Source organism: Camelus dromedarius, chromosome 9 (genome assembly GCF_036321535.1).
Source record: "Camelus dromedarius isolate mCamDro1 chromosome 9, mCamDro1.pat, whole genome shotgun sequence".
In the NCBI taxonomy this organism is placed as follows: Eukaryota; Metazoa; Chordata; class Mammalia; order Artiodactyla; family Camelidae; genus Camelus; species Camelus dromedarius.
This window is the reverse complement of record NC_087444.1, coordinates 33,655,473-33,677,507: the sequence shown is the minus strand read 5'-3', so window position 1 is coordinate 33,677,507 and position 22,035 is coordinate 33,655,473. Positions and strand designations below refer to the sequence as shown.

The 22,035-nt window shown below is 35.1% G+C and overlaps 1 long non-coding RNA gene across 2 annotated transcripts in view; it reads right to left on the bottom strand.

Moving 5' to 3' along the window:
- Positions 1–18,193, bottom strand: part of LOC116154842 (uncharacterized) — a 115,626-nt gene extending 97,433 nt beyond the window's left edge. Inside the window, exons 1-3 of one of the 2 annotated variants that reach the window (XR_004138882.2) lie at positions 18,037–18,193; positions 5,688–5,716; positions 4,387–4,466 (exon numbers count right to left, since the gene is read on the bottom strand). This is a non-coding gene — a long non-coding RNA (uncharacterized LOC116154842). Of the gene's footprint in view, positions 1–4,386; positions 4,467–5,687; positions 5,717–18,036 lie in introns of those variants that run through there. The other variant, XR_010382273.1, reaches the window with a different exon arrangement.
- Between the last annotated feature and the right edge of the window lie 3,842 nt (positions 18,194–22,035).

The following is a 22,035-nucleotide window of genomic DNA, read 5'->3' as shown; positions in this document are numbered from 1 at the left end:
GTAAGCTGCTCTGAGGCTTAATATAAGTTATATATCTGAGGAAGGAAGGGTCACCTACATGGGATAGGAAGTAGAATCAGCACTTATGAATGGAAAAACTGGTAAAAATAGCTCAGTATGATTTTCTAAAGATGAATATACTTGTCTGCAGTGTTCTATGGGTTAATCATTTTTATTACTACTTCTGTTTTGTCGATGGTGGTTAGGTACCAACCTGACACAAAATGAGTTCTGTCTTCCACATGTCATTTTATTAGAAGTATGAAGAACAGACTATTCTTTCTCTGTGGCATGCAGTATATGTAGCTATAATCTTCAAAATCACTGTGTCGTAAATTCATACCTACTTTGTTACTCATTTTTATCCTTAGGTCTTTTTGACCATTTGATGACTTTCTGATCTCACTCCCTTTGAACACCTATTTTGTTTTATTGTTTTTCTCCTAAAGCAGTAGAAGTTTCTATTTTGGAGGGGAAGAATCTCATTTGGTTGTTTTCACTCCATATTCTAAGCTATCTGGGTACCTTTATATTGCTTTGCTGCCCTTAGTGCTATTTGCATCACCTCTCAATTTAATATCATCTGTGGATTTCATTAACATTCATTTTATTCCCTCTTCTACATCATCAATGCAGCAGCCATATAAGATGGGACAAAACGCTGATCTTTGTAGCACCTAGACACATTCCCCAACTTGATACATTTCCACTTGTGATTTATCAATATTTTTTATAGTTCTCCAGCCAGGTTTGAATCTATGTGACTCTGCTTATATCCAGGACAATTTGAATTAATTGTGCACAGATGTCATGAGACACTGCATGAAAGGCTTCCCTAAATTTGATAAATACCACATCTACCGTGTTTTTTCCTTTACTAATATTATATCTAAGAAATTCACATTTTCAGAATAGCTTAATGTTTATAATTCTAGCAATCTCTACATATTTAATTTTCTTTTAATATTTGCACCATTATTTTCATGTAATGAATACAGGTGACACGATGATTTTTACTTTTTGAACACTTTCTTTTTTAAACTTTCAATTTTTAGACTTACAGAATAATTTTAGACTTATAGAAAAGTTACAAAGATAGCAGAGTGAGTTTCCTTATGCCCTTCTCTCCCACCTTCTCTATATTAATATTTTATAAAACTGTAGTACATTGTGAAAACTAATAAATTAACATTGAAACAATATTTTTTACTAAACTACAGACTGTATTCAGATTCCACTTGTTTTTCCACTACTGCCTTGTTTTGTTCCAGGAGCTAGGATACCTTGTTACATTTAGTGGTCATGTCTCCTTTTCTTAGTTATCTGTGATAGTTCCTCAATTTTTCCTTGTAATGAAAAACAAAATTTCTGAAGACTGCTGGTCAGTTATTTCGTAGAATGACCCTCATTTTGGGTTTGTCTGATGTTTTCTCATGATAAGACTAGGGTTACAATTTTTTGGATAGACTACCACAGAGGCTAAATACCCTTTTAATTTCATCACACTGGGGGAATATGGCATTAACATGATTTATCACTGGCGATGTTAACTCTGATCATTTGTTTAAGGTGCTGTCTGCCAGCTTTCTCCAGCATAAGTTAGAAATTTTCCCTTTCCACACTCTATCCCATGTATTCTCTGTGAGAGTTATTATAATACCCCCAAAGAAATAAAAATGTTCTTGGGGGGAGAAATTTTACTAATTTTTATGCATAAAACATGGATACACATATAGTAAACATACGTAGTAAACACATAAACAGATATAAAGTATACTTGTAATATTAAATTTCATCAGGAGTGTCGGGGGGAGCAGTAAAAAAAAAAGTCTATAAAGGCTCCTGTGTGTGGGGAGAGAGGGGTAGGTTGGTAATGAAAAAGAAAAAAAAGGGGGGGAGGCTGAAAGATTCTTCTCTGTTCACTGGAAGTCCAGCCCCCATTCAAGCAGAGGGAAATCAAGCTCTACCTCCTGCAAGAGGGAGTATCTACAGATACTAATTGGAATTTTTCTTTAAGAATATTCTATTTTTTAAGTCATTGTTTTGGTCCATTTTCTGTCAATAGTTTGGGTCTGTTAGTTTTGGTTTTCCAAAAAGCAGATGTCAAGATGGGATCATATATGCCAAAGATTTATTAAGATATTTACTCATAAAAAGTAAAGAAGAGGGAGCAAGTGAAGGCAAGAGAGCCTTAGGAAAACTGTGATGGAAAATGGAAGGAAAATGGACTAAGTAGGAAGAATCTGAGACTGTAATACAGTTCTAAGAAGGTTTTTGCCCAGCTAACTGGGAGTCCTTTGCCAAAATATCCCATTAAAGGAGAACTAGATCTCATAGAAAAGAATCTGGATTACAGTCTCCACTATATTCACTCATTGCCTGGAAGGATCACTTGGAGATTAAGGCCTTGGCATGAATAATATGGGAATGGGTTCTAAAAGGCAGCAGCACCTGAAGCCATCAGTCAACTCTGTCCCTGCAGCAGGAGGTCTAAGCAGTACACTTTCATGCCTACTACAGTCCATAATTTTACAGTCTTATTAAAACACTAGAAATTATTTTTCAAAGATTACCTAATTCTTTCCACATTTTAAGAGGTATCCTTTTACTTTTCTAAACAAAGCTATATATAATAGGATAACCAACAATTTCTTAGAAGCCATACCTTTTGTTTTTCCATTTAAAAATACTGCTTTAATGGTATCTGGCACTCATAAATAGTGAAGTCTCTTAAATTAGGTTACCCTCTTGACAATGACAATTACAAACTCTGACTAAAACATAAAAAAACAACTATTTGAAGGCACTGTGGATTAATCAATACCAACTAGAAACTGAAGGGGATATGATCCTTGAAAGAAGGCAAGTCAATAGATAATATCTACATTTTTTTCTGTGTTTTCTGGTAAGATTATTTCCTAGTCTGCACTGGTGCAAAGGAAATAGAGCCTAAGCAGAAGGCAACAGTTTTAGGGTGGCTAAGACATTAGAAGTTGGAGTTTGAGGCTGCTGGAGCAGCTGGAATTTGAAAGAGGAAGTGTCCAAAAAGGGAAAGCCACTGGGGGTCAGATGGGGGAGAAGGGTAGGTCCAAAATCTGCATAATATCTTCTCTCAAATCCTTGGCTGACTCCTGAATTATGCATGTGCAGCGTAATATCCAAGAAACCTAGAACAAAGCAACAGCTAAAAGACTAAAATAACTAAGCAGAAATTTCAGCAGCTTCCCAGTGAAGATGAGCTAGAGTTTAGAATCAGAATTAAAATTAAAATTAGAGGGTCTTGGTGAACACCTCAGACTTCACAGAAACCCCAGAAGGGGCATAACTTAAGACTAAGGTCCATGCCTAAGTCTAAGGGAAAAAAATCAAATAGATAAATTTGGACCAAGACTAAAACCAAGACTCCAAAGAATCAAGAAAAGCTGCTAGTAATTTAACCACCTGCTAGAACAATATTCAAAACACTCTTGAGAGGAAGATAACAGAATCAAGAGTTTCTTAAACATGCTATCCACAATGGTAATATACCATCAAAAAAATTACAAGTTAAGAGAGAATTTGGGAAATATGACCCATATTCAAAAGAAAAAAGTCAACAGGAATGAACTCACTAACAACCCAAATGCTTGGAATAACAAAGACTTTAAAGTAGCTATGAAATATATGTTAAAGAATGTACTAGAAAAAAAAGAATATAATGAGTAAAGACATGGTGAATTTCAGTAGAGATGAAAACTGAAAATAAACATCAAATGGAAATACTAGAAATGAAAAACACATAAAATGATTAAAGAAAATTACTGGATAGAACAGTAGATTGGATAGTGTAGAAGAAAGACTCAATGACCTTGAAGACAACTCAATAAAAATTATCTACACTGAAGCACAGAAAGAAAAAAAAGTTTGAAAAAACTTAACAGATAATCAATGATGTCTGTGTCCAAAATTAAGCAATCTAATATGCTTATAATTGGAGTCGCAGAGGAAATGAGAAAGAGAAAAAGGCAGAAAAACTATTTGATAAAATATCAAACAAAATTTCCAAAACTGAGTAGAAACATAAGCCTATAGATCCATGATGTACAGCAAACTCCAAGCAGAACACATTAAAAAAAAAAAAACACAACTAGGCATATCATAGTCAAACTGCTTAAAACCAAAGATAAAGAAAAAAATTTTTAGTAGCCAAGGTAGGGATGAAATCTATATGGGGTAACAACAATAAAAACAATCACTGGCTTCTCATTAGAAGTAACAGATAAGACAATGGAACATCTTTCAAATGATGAAGAAAAAAATCAGCCTAAAATTCTATAGCCAGTGAAAATATCCTTCAAAACTGAAGATGAAATAGATAACTTACAGATAAATAAAGGCTGAGATGATGTGTGATCAACAGACTTGTAGTACAAGAAATGCCACAGGAAGTTCTTTAGGCTGAAGGAATGCTATATTAAAATTCAGATCTATGGGAGGAATAAAAAGCATTAGAATAGTAAATGTAAAGTATATATAAAACACTTTCTTTTCTTAAATTCCTTAAAAGTCAATTGACTTTTTAACAAATGGTGCTGGGAAAAGTGGATATCCATAAGGAAAAGTTTGAAGTTGGACCCTTTCCTTATATCACATACAAAAATTAGCTCAAAATGGCTCAAAGAGCTAAAACTATAAATCTCTTAGAAGAAAACATAATGGAAAAGTTTCACGATATTGTATTTGGCAATGACTTCTGTGGTATGACACAAAAGCACAGACAACAAAAGTAAAAACAGATAAATTAGACTACATCAAAATTTAAAACATATGTGTGTGAAAGGACACAATCAACAGAGTGAAAAAGAAAACTATGAAATCCGAGGAAATATTTGCAAACCATAATAAAAGGCTAATATCCTGAGTATATAAATAACTCCTATAATTTAACAACAATGACAAAAACCAAATAACGGGATTAAAAAATGGGCAGAATACTTGAATAGACATTTCTCCAAAAAGATGTACAAACGGGCAATAAGCACACGCAAAGAGGCTCAACATCACTAATTGCTAGGGAAATACAAATCAAAACTATGATGAAATACCACCTCATACCCACTGAGATAGCTACGACAAAACAAACAAACCAACCAACCCAGAAAATAACAGCTTTAGAAAGGAAATCTTCACACACACTACAGCACATGAATGTTGAGGACATTACACCAAATGATGTAAGTCAGTCACAAAATGACAAATACTGTATAATTCCACTTATATGAAGTAACTAAAGCAATCAAATTCATAGCAACAGAAAATAGAATGGTGGTTGCCAAGGATCTGGGGGAAAGGGAATAGGGAGTTGTTTAGCAGGTACAGAGTATCAGTATTGTAAAATGAAAAGAGTTCTAGACATTAGTTGCACAACAATGTGAATGTACTTAACACTACTGATCTGTACACTTTAAAATGGTTAAGATGTTAAATTTTCTGTCACTTTACCACAATTTCAAAAAGTCAATCAACTGTTTAAAGCAAAAGTAATAATAGGAGTTTATAATGTGTAAGTGTAAAATACATGACAAAATAGTACAAAGGGTGAGAGGGAAGTGAACAGTATTATACCACTGTAAGGTTCTTACATTGAAAAGCAGTAGTAAAATATTAATTCAAGGTAGACTGTGGCAATGTTAGTATATAGAACATACCTTGGAGATACTGCAGGTTCTCCTGACCACTGCAATAAAGAGAATAAAATGAGTCACATGAATTTTCTGGTTTCCCAAGGCATATAAGTTATGTTTATATTATCCTGTAGTCTATTAAGTATGTAACAGCATTATGTATAAAAAACAGTGTACATACATACCTTAATTTAAAAATACTTTATTGCTAAAAATTGTTAACCATCATCGGATGATGCAGGGTTGCCACAAACCTTCAATTTATAAAAAATATTGTATCTGAGAAGTGCAATAAAGCAAAGCACAATAAAACAAGGTATGTCTGTACTTATAATCTCTAAAGCAGCCAATAAAATAACAGAAGTAGGCATGACCAATAAAGTCAAATAAGGAGATAGAATAGAATTAATCCCACGTAAAATACTTGATTAATCTAAAAGAAGATAGAAAAGAAGGAACAAAGACTAGAGAGGACAGAGAAAACAAACAAGATGGTAGACTTAAATTCAACCAAATTAATAATTAAATTAAATGTAAATCATCTAAATATACCAATTAAAAATGGCTGCTGTTAGAAAATACATTCACAAACATTAACAGTCCCACTGGAGAACCCTTTCTAAATATAAGGTTTTAACATGAAATTTTGCATTATAGATATGATGCCTCATTCTTTATAGTTCTGATCTTACCATGTGTCATGGTTATATATAAGAGAAATTCATACTAAAATTTGTTCTATTAGTTATCTATATTGGAGATGTTTAAAAAATGCTTCCAACTGAGACATACTATCAGTGGCACTTCTCCATGACAAAAAGGTGATGACGGTACAAAACCAAGAAAATTTCTAACAAGTAGGTTATTCATAGGGGGATTTTTCTTCAGTGAATTTCTTCTAAATTAGGTCTCACTCTTCTCCAATTGCTTCCACGGGCTTTTTCTTTCCAATTTATAGATTTTATAGAAATAGAGGGTAAAAGGACAGATTATCTCAATTTCTTAAGTGCTCATGAAAATTATTTATATATCAAGCCATATTCATAATAGCAAACATTTTTAAAAGGGGTTATAGAAGTAGAAAATGAAAATGAAAGCATTTCCCATATATACTTTTATATAATTACATCCCTCCTTTATAATCTCTTTGATATAATGAAAAATGCTTTATGGACCATTCCTTGTACTCTCTCACAAATATACTATAATATCGTATTTGGTATTCATCAGGGTGCTGCTAATACAAGAGATTACCTAATCCAAATAGAAAGTAAATGGAAAAATACTTTTTAATGGATTTTTTTTTAGCTTAGAAAGCAAGATTTTATATATATACGTCAAGTATAGTAATGCCATAAATTTGTTTCTGTCCTAAGATAAAGTTCACCTTAAGAAAGTAGCTATAGTTAGCATGTCATTTATGGTTTTGATTTGTCCCAGGTAAACCTGAAATTCCTAGGCATTTGCCATTTTTAGCTGTGACAATTCAGTAACCTTCTGCCAGTAGCAGCAACAGAATGAAATAATTTTTAAAAGATTAAAGAAAGAATTAAATTTGTCATTAATTTGTGTAATATGCTGGTGACAGTGATATAGCTGATAGATGTGATGGGAAGTAACTGAGCAGTGATTTAGATACCTGAATCTCCTCATGTGAGGATGAAAAAGGAATGGCAGGAGTAAAAAGTGGGAAGGGATAAATTGGGAGTTCGAGATCTGCAAATACCAACTACTTATATAAAATAAGGAACAAGTTTATACTGTATAGCACAGGGAACTATATTCAGTGTCTTGTAGTAACCCATAATGAAAAAGAATATGAAAATGAATATATTACATATATGTATGACTGAACTATTATGCTATACACCAGAAACTGACACAACATTGTAAACTAACTATACTTCAATTTAAAAAAATCAGTGTAATTCACCATATTAGGAGAATAAAGGAGAAAGGCCATATGACTATCTTAAAAAAAAAAAAGGAATAGCAAATATTCTGTTAAGCAAACTAATAGCTATAGTAATCACCAATTTCCCCCTACTTAACAAACATCAGTTTTGCATAGGCATCTACCCTTTAAAAAAGTGACACAACCAAAAACTTGGGGATAAATCTTGATTTGTCTAAGCCCATCCATCCCTAGGTAACTCATAACTACTTCTTCCTTGCCAGTGATTATTTAGAAGGTAAGGATGTAACCCAGCCAGTGACTCATGAAGGCAAGTGTGCTGGAAAGTTTCTGAGAAAGATTTCCTTGTTCTTAAAAAGAAACACTTATGGAGAGACAGTGTTTTCTTTTGCTGAATGCTGTTTCGATTGGATTTGAAGAATGGAACTGCAGCAAACATCTTCCGACCACGAGTACAGACAAAGGTCTGTCGAGGACAAGGTTTAACACTTTGAGGATAGTAGAGTGGAACAGTGGAGAAAATCTGGATCCTGATGATGCCACTGAGTAGCTGAAATAACTTGAGAGTTGTTCTATCTTGAAATTTCTTATTTAAAAATACATTTTCCAAAATTCTGAGTAACTTTGAGGTTTAAAAAAATTTTTTATTGCTGTTGAAATTACTCTTAAATGTGTACTTACTAGGTATCTGGTATTGTGCTAAGTGCTGTACCTGGATTATATCATTTAATAAAATAAACCTATGAAATAGCTATTATATTGCCCATTTAACAGAAAAGGAAATTTTGTCATATAGAGTTAAATCACCTTACTGACAGTCACATAGGCAATAAATGGCACAGTTGAGAATTCAAAATTTTTACTTCAAAGTTATACTCTTAGATACAGTATATTTTGAGCTACTGGATCAATGTCATTTTATTAATATAATACTACAAAACGTATTGGCTATATATTATGGTGTGTGTACTGTGCTTATCTCCTGAAAGTTGCATTCAAATTGAAAGATTTTTAAAAGGAAGTAATATCTGAGATTGTACATGAGAACAAATATTAAGTCAACTCTACCAATAGGCCTGGTAATAGTGTTTTCTATTTGGTAAGTAATAACCTCACTAAATAAGTAATATTCTTTACTCTTTTTTGTGGCTTTAATTTTAGAATGGCTTGGAAAGCAGAGAAGATTGCAAAGATCTGTGTTGCGGGCTGGAAAGGTATGAATCACTTTTGTCAGGTCTGCATCTGTTGGGATATATAGGAAGGTCACCTTTGACTAATAGGAATTCTCAAGAGTGTAGCAGCAATCACATGTTCACAGTAACTGTTAATTCTAATTACAATCATGATATGCTTAAGAGCCTACTTAGAAATCACCAATTACTAAAAGTAAACAAATGTTTACTGAATATTTTACTAGAGAACACACAGTAGTGTGCTAGATGTAAGAGACACAAGAGAAATATGAGCTATGAAATATTAGCTATCCTCAAGCAGTACACACATTCTTGTTTGCAAGATGAGATTAGTACCCACAAAATAACAAGACAAAGATGGAAGGAAGTATAAATCAAACATTTATATGATAGTGAAAATAAGAAGTTCAGAAAAGAGAAAAAGATCTATAGTCAGTTTTCAAATGTATATCTATATGCTATCTTACAAATTTCAAAAAGATTTCATGTTTTCTCATCTGATATTCACAAAATTGGGTAATGGCAGGAAAGACAAGGGATATTTAATCAATAATGACAACTACTATTAATGCTGACCTCCAGTGTTACCAGATACTGTGTAAAGCACTTTTCATTCTCTTTTTCTCATTTTATCCTCACAAGAATCTTATGTGGTATGGACTATTGTCCCCATTTCCAGATGCTGAAACTGAGTTAAATGACATTCTTGACAACACACAACTAATAATTCACACAGTTGGTACTTAACACTAACATTGAAAGTTAAGAGTTCTACTACCGGATTTTTACGAATACTATGAAATAATAAATTTCTAGAACCTACGAATATCTCATCTATATAGGAAACGTCTCCTTATTTTGTCTGAAATAGCCTGAAGCAAAACTTCATAAGTCTAACTTGACTTGAAACGTCACTTAACTCCCTGTGAAGAAATTTTTAAAATACAGGTCAGTATGAAAGAGCCAATGCTACATCCTCACCACACCAAACCTCCATTGGCCTCCAAGGTAGTTACGTTGGAACTTAACACAGGGGGATTTTCCTAGTCTCTCTTATAGTTAGTTGTTGATGAGAAGGTGATGCCAGACAAATAAAGAGGTTTGTTGCTCCAGCACAACATATCCTATCAAAGAGGCAACATTAATTACGTTTTTAGAGTTATTGTTTCACTAGATAACGTTATATAGGTCATTTGAATCACCCTGCCTGTATAACACAAGTCAGGTACCCTGTTTTTATGGGGCTTCCAGGTTTATTGTTAACTATATACTCTACATTCTGGACTTTCAGCCTCACAACCCCAACTCAGTCAAGCCTAATCAAAACCGAAATAACTAGGTCAGTCTCGCCAAATTCTTCTGAGAGTGATTTGTATTTGAAAAGTATATCATTAATTCATAAAATGAATACCAGAATGCTAGAATAATCCTGTTGCATGCTTACTATGTTTTATTCTCAAAGGAAACATCTATTTGGAAAACCCAAATAAGATTAAAATAGAAATAAAGAATCAATAAAGAAAACTAAAGGATTTTCTCATTAACTTGTAAGTTAGAGCAGTGATTCTCAAAAACAATGATTACATTGAATTGTTTTATACACATATACAAATTTTTTAAATGTGGTGAAATATACGTAACAAAATTTACCACTATAACCATTTTTAAGTGTATGATTCAGTGGCATTAAGTACACTTACAGTGTTCTGCAGCCATCACCACTATTTCCAGAACTTTTTCATCACGCCAAACAGAAATTCTGTATGCATAAAGCAGTAACCTCTCATTCACTCCCCTACCTCACCCCTAGTAACCTCAAATCTACTTACTATCTTTGTGAATTTTATAACTTTTGGAATCATACAATGTTGGCCTTTTATATATGGCTTATTTCACTTAGCATATTTTCAAGGTCCATTCATCCTGTGACATGTACCAGACTTCATTCATTTTATGGCTGTATAATTTTCTATTGTATGAATATGCCACATTTTGTTTATCCATTCTTTTGCTGATGGACACTTGTGTTGTCTCCACCTTTTGGTAATTGTGAATAATGCCTTTGTGAACACTGGTGTACAAGAATCTATTTATGTCCCTGTTTGATTATATACTTAAAAGTGGAATTGCTATGTTTTAACTTTTTGATGAACCGCCAAACTATTTTCCACAGGTACTGTACTATTTTACAGTTCCACCAACAATGTGAGAGTGTTCCAATCTCTCTACAGACTTGCCAACATTTTCTTTCTCTTTCTACCTTTCTTCTCTTCCCTTCCTTTCTGAGAAAAGCTATCCTACTGGGTATGAAGAGGTACTGTGGTTTTACTTTGCAGGGAAATCTCTCATGAAAAATGAAGGTTAGCATCTTTGCTTACTGGCCATGTGTATATCTCCTTGGGGAAACGTTTAAGTCTTACGCACTTAAAAAAAATTGGCTGTTTTTGTTGTCGTTGTTGTTGAGTTATAGCTGTTCTTTTATATTCTGGTTATTATACCCTAATAAGATATATGGTTTGCAAATATTTTCTCTCATTCTGTAGATTGTATTTTCACTGTACTAACAGTGTTCCTTGATACACAAAAGTTTTAAATTTTCATGCAGTCCAAATGTACTTTTTAAATTGCCTATGCAATATGTCAAAATGTGATGTCATATTTAAGAAACCTTAAGAAAACTTAATGACAAATCTAAGGTCATTAAGGTTTGTCTTATGTTTTCTTCTAAGTTTTATACTTCTAGCTCTAAAATTTAGGTCTTTAATCCATTTTGAGTCAATTTTCGTATATTGTGTAAGGTCAGGGTTCATTGTTTTGTAAATAGATACCCAGTTTTCTTAGCACCATTTGTTGAGGAGACTGTTCTTTCCCGCATTGAATGGTCTTGGCACCCTCACTGAAAATCATCTGAACATGTATAAGAGGGCTTATTTCTGGGGTCTGAATTCTATTCCATTGGTCTATGTCTATCCTTATGCCAATACCAAACTATTGATTACTGTAGCTTTGTACTAAGTTTAAACATCAAAACGTTTGTGTCCTCTAACTTTTTCTTTTCAAGGCTGTTTTGACTATTCAGGATCCCTTGAAATTCCCTTTGAATTTCAGAATAAGTTTTTTTTTATTTCTAATGGTTTAAAAAAACACCATCAGAATTTTCATAGGGATTAAGTTGAATCTCCAGATCACATTGGGAATTACTGTCATCTTAACACTATGAAGTTTTCCTATCCATGAACATGAGGTGTCTTTCTATTTGTCTTTAATTTCTTTCAGCAATGTTTGGCACTTTTTAATGTGCCTTTACTATATATTTGCCTTTCCTAGTGGGATTTTTCCCTCCCTATATTTTATTTCTTTTCTTTTTCACATTTCTTGTAAGGTTGCCTTAGTGGTGATGAATTTTTTAGTTTTTAATTGTCTAGGACATTCTTTATCTTTCATTCAATTCTGAATGATAACTTTGCTGGGTAGAGTATTCTAGGATGTAGGATTTTTGTCCTTTCAGCATTTTAAATATATCATGCCAATCCCTTCTGACCTGATGAAGAATAGAGCCACACTACTGTTCTGGTTCCACTCCTTCCTGATATGCATTCTGGCAATGGTGGAACGCCAGAGCAGGAAGTGCTGGAGCAGGAGCCTAGTGCAGGCTAGTGGGGGGTGGAGATAGGGTGGTCCTGATAGGCTGGCCCGAGCACAAGGCAGTTTTCACCTGCTGCCTCTTTGCTTGGTTTGGAAGCAAGCCCATGCATGCCACTCTTCAAGAATGGAGTCTCAATTTTTTATAGCCCTCTGGTAAGCCCCACTGGTTTTCAAACTAGCTAAGGAGGCTCATCTCCCTGCTGTTAGACTCCAGGGCTGGGGGTGCCAAATAAGTGGCTTGAACCCCTCATTTCCCCCAGGAGGATCCTCAAGCCTGATATTCCCCCCTCCTCTTCTAGGTCACCTGCTAGGGATGTGGGTTGTGACTAGATCGCTTCTTCTCCCCCCCCCCCCCCCCACCATACTCCTTGTGGTTCTTTTTTTTAAAGACCTGGTTGTAGAAGGGCCATTCTCCTGTTCTTCAGGTCATTCTTAGTGAGAGCTGCTCTATATGGAGTTGTAGGTATGATGTGTTCAAGGAAGGACGTGAGCTCATGGTCTTCCTACTCTGCCATTTTGATTCCACCTGCTAATCTATTCTTCTTGGTAACTCTCCATCCTTGTATGGATGTCCTTATCCATATCACTATTCCCATTTGATAGACAACACTTAAAAATTCAAAGCAATTAAGTAACTTGCATAAAGTCATTTAATTAATAAAAGAGTAACCAATTATTGAATGCTTATGATAGGCACATAACAACATTATATCCTTTATTTAATACTATGACGCAAGTATTATATTTTATATTATAATCTTTAATATAACAGGACCTTGATCAAGGTTGTATATACATCTAGTAAGAGGCATTCCTGAGTTTTAAATACAAGTCTGTTATATAAATTATCATAGCAGTTATGTACTTATGGATAGTTTATAAGATTGGCACATAAGATGCAATGTTTATAAAGATATTTTGCTGCTAAGTCTAGAAAGGATATTAGTTTTCTTCCAAAAATTTTTTCTTTACAGCTTATCTTTTTAAAAAGACTTTATTCTAGAAATTCCTTTTGTCCTTTTATTTTCTATTACTTCTTAAAAAGGGGACTTTTAATTCAGCTTATTAATTCATTTCATTTACCCACCTACTATTCAGGAAAGGCCTTAGAAAAATCCAGTTTTTGCTAATGATGTTTACTATTAATATTATCATGGCCCTTTTATCTCTTTATTTCTTTTGATCCTTCTCTTAAAAAATTATCTTCTATTATTATAAAAGCTAGAAATCCCTTTCAGATTATAAGCAACTTGATGGGTTAACTTTTTCATATACTGACAATCTCTCACTTTTTTCTCCTTCACATTGTGAGATATGCTTAATCATCCCTAGCTTAAATTTTTCTTGCCACCAATTTATTTTTCAACTCCTAGCAACTGTAAAATTCTATAAAACTCCATTAAATGGTATCAGATTAGATGTCAATTCCAGAAATCTCCCCACATCCATCCCACAACACTTCTACTTCTCATTTACACTAGGTAATGTAAATTTTTTTGCTTGAGACTCTTGTTTTTTTGGTTTTTCCAAGTTTTCTTCCTACCTTCTATTTCATGTGCTGCCTCCTTCATTTCAAGATCTCCACAGAGAAATACCCCTTCAACTTTCACTTAATGCACTTCTTTTTCCTTGCTCTTTCTCTCAGAAATCTTTTTTATCATAAAAGTTTCCCATTTTTTTCTTCACCCTCTATCTCTTTCCCAAGTTCTTAAATTGCATTTCTTCTCACTTGCTGAATAGCTTCTTGGATGAAGTTTATTTCCCTCTAAATCAAATTCTCAGTGTTTACTAATGGCCTATCATCCTTCCTGTCACTCAAGATTTAATCTGTAGAATTGTTTTGCAACCTTCCCTCTTACTCACAATAGTCAACAGATCAGTGTGTTCTTAAATGGAGGTATTAAACTGAAATGGATTAAATAACCTAAATCAAAATCAGGGGAGAGGGTTGTTAAAAATGCAGATTGATGTGCCTCATCCTGGACCAACTAAACAAGATTTCACAGATAGAGTCCAGTAATATGCTTGTTAAATAAACACCCCATTTAAGTCTTAGGCACACTGTTTTGGAAACTAGTGTATTATATCAAATTTCATCTAATTCTAGAGATTCTACCTTTTCAGTGTTTCTCATACATTTCTCTCCTTTCCTATGGCCTCTACCATAGTTTAAGGCTGCTTCATCTCTTAGCTGGACATCTTTAATAGAATTTCCTTGCCTCTAGGATGTTTTCCACTCTAATTCATCCTGCACACAGGAACCTTATTAATCTTACTAAATCACAGCTCTGCTCATTTAATGTGACAAGAATTTATTGAGAGCATACTATATATCAGGTGCTCTAGGGCAGAAGGTTCTAAGTTGGGCTGATAATCAGAATCATTAAGTGGGAGAAACCTTTTAAAAACAGATTCTCTACCACTCCTTCAGGGCTACTAAATTAGAATCTATAGAGCTAGGGTCGAGAAAAGTTTATTGTTAAAAAGTTCTCCAGGTGACTCTGATACTTTTGAGAAACACTAGACTGGAGCATATAAAGACTGAAGCATTACTGTGTGTTGCAGATTGTGCTGGGTGAGATATGAAAATATGCAAATAACCAGTATATAACATATTGATTAATGCTATACTAGAAGTACCAGTGCCACAAGAAAGATTAATTCTAACTGCATAAATACCTTTAGTAACACACCCACCTGGAAGAAATCTTTTCCTCCTCTAATTTCCCAACTACTTTATCTATAATTCTCTTATGGTCTCATTCATCTTGTACAATAATTATTTTTGTATGTCTCCTTTCCTCTTCACTGGTACTTGAGAACAAAGCCCTGGCCTTAGCACGCCAAATAAGATGACAAAGAATTTTTTTTCAGCATTCTAATTTATTTACAGGATAAAGCTGTACCCCCAAAACACTAAATTATGCATGGTTATGCATTTAATAAATTATCTCAAAAATTGGATGTCCTTAAAACTCTTGGGTATATGTGGCCAAATTTATGGATTTTAATCTCAGTAAGGCACTTAGTACAGTTCCTTTAACATAGCAGGTACCCAATAAAAAAAATTATGTGTGAACCAGCGGGGTTGAGGGAAAATGTATTTGGATATAAAAACATACTTAACATGTCCAGCATTCAGTATAAGACGTTACAGATTCCAAATGAAATAATGTGCTGGTGGTTTTTACAAACCAGCTCCCTATGAGTCAAAACCAGTCAGCCTGTTTGTTTGAATGGCCCAATATTGGGCTGGTGTGCTAGGGTGTGTGTGTGCATGCGTGTGTGTGTGGTTTTATTTATTTATTTATTTATTTACAAATTTCAATTTGAATATCTTTGGGCAAATATTCTGATTACCACAGGCTCTACCACTCCATGCCATCTCACATCTGATGCACACAATTACATTATCAATAGGTCTAAAGATGAGCATTCTAAGGATGACAGACAATTGCTCCCAATCATTTCTGCTTTTTGAGTGTTGGCTATTGTTATGGACTGAACAGTGTCCCCCCTAAAATTCATATGCTGAAGCCCTAACACCCAGTACCTCAGAATCCAACCACATTTGGAGATAAGGTCTTAAGGGGGCAGATAAGTTAAAATGAGGTCTTTAGGATAGGCCCTAATCCAGTATGACTGATGTTACTTACAAGGAGAAGAAATTTGGATGCAGATGTGTATGGGCATGGAGGAAGGAACTCGTGGAGACAAAGACAAAATATGGCCATCTACAAGCCAAGGAGAGAGGTCTCAAAATGAAATCAACCTGGCTAAAACCTTGATCTTGGACTTACTAGCCTCTAGAATTTTGAAAAAGTAAATTTCTGTTGTTTATGCCACCCAGCCTGTGGTATTCTGCTACGGCAAATCTAGCAAACTAAGACAGCTACCAACTATATTTATTATTAATCTTAATTTAGGCATTTTTACATCAAAATTATGTTCACCATGTTCAAGTCATTCTGCCAGGTACAGTGGTAAGTACAATTCTAAGTAGCTTAGAATCTAGCAGATGAAACAAACTATACGTAAGATACAGTCATCAACATATGTGATAAAAAACATTACCAGGCCAAAAAGAAAAAAGCCAAATACAGAGGATATTTATAATTCTATAATTGTTCTGGAGGGAGAGCGTTGTTGAAAAAAAATTCAGAATCTGACCTAGGTCTTGAAGGATAAGTTAAGATTCAACCAAGTAGAGGAAAAGAGAACACATAGGTAAGAGGAATGGAGTATACTAATTCAAATGTACATCAGCTACTAGAGGGAACATTCCACTGCCGCCCCCCCTCCAAGTATATATAACTGAGGTTCAGGTCCCCTATCTCTGCTTTATGAATTCTAAAATTACTATATATTTTTAAATTAATGGCCTAAGTCCTTGTAAAATGTAGGCATTTTCCCCCTGCCAGATAATTAACAGTCTAAATGACTTTGTTTAGTACAATACTGACATCCAAAGGATGGTCTGGTTCATCTCTAAGCCCTCTTGGGCTTCTGCTGAGAGGTGATTTTATTTTCAAATGGTCTCTGAAGGTAATAAGCTGCTCATGGAACACTCCATTTGAAATCTGGCCATTTTTTGATCTCTTGCCTATCTATCAAATCTCATCATGTTAGATGGCTCCACAATGCAGGTGGTCTATGTTTTCTTAAGTGCCTTTTCTTCTGAAGAATGTATTACTCAGTTCATTAATGTTTCATACCTAAGTATTCTAATGTATTTAATTTTTCATTTAATGAAATTTCTAACCTTCAGGCTGAGGAAGTTATTTACAATGTTTCATCCAAGCTGCTGGAAAAGTGCTCATTAGCAGAGAGTTTTGAAGATGGAATTTTAAGAAAGGGGTTGGCAGGAACCTAAACACATAGATCTACACTTTCATAAATGCTTCCCTGCCTTAAGTCTAAAGGAAGATATTCTTCTTGATAAGCAGATAAGTTCTGCTGAAGTTTTCTTTTAGACTCCTGTGGTTTGTCAAAAGATATGTTTTAAAGCTGTTAAGTTTTTTTAAAAAAATAATTATTTGTATGTAGAAAGCCTTATTTCTCCATCATTTCAACAATGTTTATTTTCTTTCATAAACTAGATAGTTATGTGAGAGCATCATCATCAAATAAGATACACGTTGAACCAAAGGCGTCATGTTTAGCAACTGGTATCAATTACTTTAGATTAAAGTGATTCCCTACAAAAGAAGGAGCCTCAGCTGAATTAGTTTGATTCTCGAAATAGTTTAGGTTTAAAGCCCCTGCCCATTTTACCAACTGCCTTCGGAATCATGGGAGATTAAGAACTCAAGTTAAAGAAGTTTTGAGATTGTTACAGAAAATTTAAAAAATCAGGTCTTTGTTCATTACCTGCTTCAGGTGGAATTTGGAGGTCAGAAAGATCCAGAATTTAACATTTAACGTTAACTCATATTGCAACCAATATTTAAAGACTACAAAATGTGTACAATGCAGAACACACAGTAGGAAACCACTGAATAGTGAAAGCTCCAACTTTTCACCTTTTCCTTTTATAGTACCCGCTCCTTGTGCGACAAAGTGGACTCAGAATTTCCATTACCCGGTATATAACGAGGGGGTGATGCTACCACATGCTTACCTTGGGGCAACAACTTGCACTTTATAACTGGACAGGAAAATCATTTGATGAGAGAGAAGGCTAAAGGAAACGGAGGCCGCTGACGTGACTGCGGCACACACCCGCGGTTACTACCGAGGTGACCACCGCAGCCTCAATATGGTCCACCTAACTGGGCCGCTTTTCCCGCGGAGTCTCGCCTTCCGGCCGTAAGTCACCACAGCCCGCCCACCCGGAAGCCGTCGTCTTGGCAACGCTCTTTGGTCCCACCCCATCCCTTTGTCCCGCCCACCTCCCTGTACGTCTGTGGCCAGCCGGGCTTCGATTGGTTTTTCTGTCCTTCACTCTGGGAGACGTTCCGGGCCGCGAGGCTTTGGAACTCGTATTTGAGTTTTGGCGCGGAGAGCTCGTTAGGTGCCGAATGGAGCTGGGTGTCTTGCTGGAGCCAGCAAACTCCGTGGTGAGCGACCCTGAGGGAGAATGACGAAAAGGGCGGCCCGGCGCGAGGTGCAGGGGCGTTGAGTCAAACAGGCCGCCTCGAGATGGGGGACTGCAGCCGGGCTGCGGGTCTCCCTGAGGCAGGCCCCTCTGTTCGCCTCCTCGCAGCCTCTAGGTTCTTTCCTCGCGTCTGAGAGGCCGAGCGCCCGCCCGTCTTCTGTCGGCCCTGTGGGGGGGCTTCTCTTGACGCTCCCTTCCCTCTTTGAGGAGCAGTGTCTCAGCTTCCTTCCCTCCCCAGTAGAAACCCTCCGACTCTGACGTGCTTACACCTCCCGCAAGCACACTTTACCACTTCCCCCGACTCCTTCCAGCGCTGACAGAAACTTTCTACCAGCCCTTGACCGTGTGGAAAAATGTCTCCTGAGCAACCTGGGGAGCGTCCCACACCTCACAGAGTCCATAACGTTCCTTATCTAGAAGGAGGGTGCTGCTGTCCTCTTCTTCCCATGTGGGACTAGTGAAGTTCCGGTGGAAAGCTGCAGGTGCAAGCGCTGGATAAAGCGCTACAGAAATGTCAGCTCTGGTCTCAGTTGCTGACCCAGAATGATGATGGATCTTGTCGAAAACATCATTTTGTACTCAGTTGAACCCTTTCCCCATATACATTTCCTATTGGCATTATGAATACTGTCCAGACCTTACAACAAAGCCAGTAGGTCTTTTGGAGTACAAACTCTGACGCTTGATCTGAAATATCAAAGCCATCACTGATTGAAAAACCTCTTCATTAACCTTTAGCTTATATGTCTGTTATGATCTGACTCCTCCCATCCTACCCCGACAGCCCCTGTCTATGACTGAAAATGCCATTTTCTTTCCAATAGAATCCTCTATTTTCTTCTGTATAGAATATAACACACACAAAAATTTTATATCAATTTCAGGGAGTTTTAAAGTCTGCCCTGAAATATGGATATCCGTAGGACCTCAGTCCGGTTCTAGAAGTTTATTTATATTTTTTAAGAAGAAGAAATAGTTAAACAGCCAAAGCAACTGTTTTACTTCTAAAAAATGACCATCATTTAATTTGTGAGTTGTTTTAAGACTTACAGTTCTAAAGGAAGTGGGGATTGAGAAGGCTGAAGCAGTTGTATTAGTAGCACAACTTTCAAATGAGCACGGGGGTAAGAATTTTAGAGAAGTCACTGAAATGCTTTCTAAAGTTATAGAGAGGTCATTGACAGATGAAGTTATTGGCACACAGGCATACAAGAAGTAAATTGACAAGATATTGCATCTTTTTGGATTAACAAAAAGTTGGAAAATTCTTGATCAACATAATTTATATGCATTAATATTTGAATGTTTCATATTAGAATAATTTTTATTGTGAAATTCCACTACTATGTTCTGAACATAATTTACATTATCAAGCATTTTTTTCACACTAGAAGTTTAGTTCACCTGAAACTTAGTCTTGTGTATGATGTGAGAAATGGCTTTAACTAAACTTTTTTCGTTGTTCTGTTGCTCTTGAGGAAACCGTGGCTGATGGGCCAAATCTGGCCCACCATCTGTTTTGGTAAATGAAATTCCTTTGGAACACAGGCATATGCATTTGTTTACCTGTTGTCTGGGTGCTTTTGTGCTACAATGTCAGAGTTGAGTAGTTGTGACAGAGACTATACGGGTTTCAAAGCCTATTACTGTCTCGCTCTTAACAAAAAAGTTTGCCAGCCCTTAGAATAGGACACCCTTCCTTCACTGAATAGATAATGTCATGCACTCCTGTAGTTTCCATGTATGTGTTTGCCTTTGTTTCTGAGCTTTTCAAGTCTATTTAATTTGTCTAGCCTTGCACATATAACAGTGTTTTAATTACTTTAGCTCTAAAATAAGACAATATTCAATAGGGTAAACAGCTTCCCTTACCCCCATACCAAGTTGTTCTTTTCCCTTATTTATTCTTGGCCCTTAGATCTTCCATATTAATTTTTATGATCAATTTATTAACTACCATGAGAAATCTTTTCAGGACTTTGATTGTAATTGCTTTGAATATACACAATTTCTGAAGAATAGTTATCTTTGCAATATTCAGTCTTTCCATCTTTGAACATAGTATATATTCTGATTGTTTTCATGTCTTAATATGATCTTAAAATGTTTTGTTGTTTTTTTTTTAGAGTGTTCATAAGGGAGATTGGTCTTGGTTTTGCTTTCTTGTGATTGGTTTAAAATTAGAACAATGCTGTCTGACTTCTTTAAATGATCTCAGACATGTTGTATTCTTCTCTATTTCTTGAAAGATTTTGTATAGGATTGGTGGTTTGTTTGTTTGTTTGTTTGTTTTAATACTTGATAGAAAACACCAGTGCCTCCATCCAGGCATGGCACTTTGTTAGGAGTTTTTAATGGAATTAGGAAAATGATAATAAATTGTTTGCCTACATCTTACCATTTCTCGCACTCTACTTGTAGATTCAAGTTTTCATCAGGTTTCTTCCATCTGAAGAACTTCCTTTAACATTGTTTACTGTACAGCTTGTTGGTAATGAGTTCTCTTAGGTTTTTTTTTTTAACTTGAAAATGTTTTTAGTTAACTTTCATTTTGGAAAGGTTTATTTTTAAACTGGTTATGTAGTTTTGTTTTTTAGCACTTTAAAATTCTTTTTTCTTCTGGCTTGTGTTGTTTTTAGTTAGGCATTTGGAGTCATTCTTAGCTTTGTTCTCCTGTATGCAGTGTGTGTGTTTCGTTTTGGTTTTTTTTCCTGGCTGCTTTTTTTTTCCAAGTCAGTTTTATTTAGGCTTAATTTACATATGGTCAAATTTTCTCTTTTTAGGAATATAGTTCTATGAGTTTTGATAAATGTAAATAGGTGTGAACTACTACCATAATCAAGATATGGAGTATTTCTGTAATTCTATAAAGTTCCTTCATGCTCTTTTATCATCAATTCTCAGACCCTATACCTATCCCCTAGCAGCCACTGATCTGATGTCTGCCACTATAGGTTTGCATTTTGAGAACATCATGTTAACGGAATTCTATAGTATACAACCTTTTATGTCTGGTTTCTTTCACTTAGCATAATAATTTAAGATTCATCCATTTGGTTGCCTGCATGGATACTTACTCCTTTTTGTTTGTGAGTTGTATTCTACTATACATATGTATCATAATTTATCTGTTAGCCAGTTAATGGACATTTGGGTTGTTTCTAGGTTTTGGCTATTAGCAGTAAAGCTGCTGTAACCATTTGCCTTCACAGCTTTGTGTGTCATAGCTTTTTTTTCCTGCTTAATTTATTTATTTATTTATTTATTTATTTATTTAAATTGAAGTATAGTCAGTTACAATATGTCAATTTCTGGTATACAACATAATGTACAGTCATATATATATATATATATACACACATACATACATATATTTGTTTTCATATTCTTTTTCATTAAAGGTTATTATAAGATATTGAATATAGTTCCCTGTGCTATACAGAAGAAATTTGTTTTTTATCTATTTTTATATATAGTGGTTAACATTTGCAAAATAGATTTTTATTTTTGCTGGGTGACTAC